Source organism: Glycine max, chromosome 14 (assembly GCF_000004515.6).
Source record: "Glycine max cultivar Williams 82 chromosome 14, Glycine_max_v4.0, whole genome shotgun sequence".
In the NCBI taxonomy this organism is placed as follows: Eukaryota; Viridiplantae; Streptophyta; class Magnoliopsida; order Fabales; family Fabaceae; genus Glycine; species Glycine max.
The window spans coordinates 24,123,761-24,125,034 of record NC_038250.2 but is presented as its reverse complement, the minus strand read 5'-3'; the positions used below and the strand labels follow the sequence as shown (position 1 = coordinate 24,125,034).

General features: G+C 43.5%; 1 non-coding gene across 1 annotated transcript; it reads left to right on the top strand.

Annotated features, from left to right (window-relative positions):
• Window positions 1-633: 633 nt before the first annotated feature.
• LOC112999452 (small nucleolar RNA R71) lies at window positions 634-740 on the top strand. Its single transcript, XR_003264639.1, has one exon. It is a non-coding gene; the product is annotated as a small nucleolar RNA R71 (small nucleolar RNA).
• Window positions 741-1,274: the final 534 nt, after the last annotated feature.

The window sequence follows — 1,274 nt, the reverse complement described above, 5'->3', positions numbered from 1 at the left end:
TAGGGCTATTGTTGTTGTTGGATTGGTGGAGGAATGTATGGTCTGCTTGGGCCAACAGCATTTTGGAAGGAAAGAGCAGGCTGCTGTTGTTGTTGCTGAGGGCTAGACCATCTGAGATTAGGGTGATTCCTCCATCCAGGGTTGTATCTGTTGCTGGAGAGGTCATAATTGTTCTATTGTGGTTGATTTTGCTGCTGAGGTTGAGGAGATCTATTGTAAATGTTTGTAGCATAAGCTTCGGGCTGCTCAATTGCTCCAGGTTGCTGCATGGAAGGGCAAAGGTCTGTATGGTGGTCAGCAGAGGAGCACAAACCACAGACCCTTGCGATAGGTACAGATTTCTGGCTCAAGGCCAGCTGGGTTACCAAGTTAACCAATGCATCCAGTTTGCCTTCAAGCTTCTTAGTTTCAGATGATGCAGCTGAGTTTGTAGCTACCTCATGCACTCCTCTAATGACTATAGCATCCTTTCTGGCGCTAAACTGCTGGGAGTTGGAAGCCATCTTCTCAATTAAATTTATGGCTTCAGCAAGAGTCATGTCTCCAAGGGCTCCACCAATGGCAGCATCTATCATACTTCTCTCCATATTACTGAGTCCTTCATAAAAATATTGGAGAAGAAGCTGCTTCGAAATCTGATGGTGAGGGCAACTGGCATATAGTTTTTAAAATCTCTCCCAGTATTCATACAAGATCTCTCCACTTAGTTGTCTAATACCTGAGATATCCTTCCTGATGGTTGTGGTCCTGGAAGCAAGGAAATTTTTTTCTAAGAATACTCTCTTAAGGTCATCCCAGCTAGTGATGGACCTTGGAGCAAGGTAATACAGCCAGTCCATTGCCACTCCCTCTAAAGAATGAGGAAAAGCCTTCAGAAATATGTGATCCTCTTGGACATCTAGGGGTTTCATGGTGGAGCAGACAATATGAAATTCCTTCAAATGTTTGTGCGGGTCTTCACCTGCAAGGCCATGAAACTTTGGAAGCAAATGAATCAGTCCAGTTTAAAGAACATATGGGACATCCTCATCAGGGTATTGGATGCACAAGCTTTCGTAGGTGAAATCAGGTGCAGCCATTTCCCTTAGAGTCCTCTCACGGGGTGGAGGTTGTGCCATGTTCTCAGAATGTTCAAAATCAGAATGCTCAAAATTATAATGCTCAAAATCAGGATGTTCAAAATCACCAATAGCAGAATGCACAGATTCACCAGTAATGGAATGCTCAGGATGATCAAAAGGTATAAAATGATGCCTAACTAATCTATGAAATGT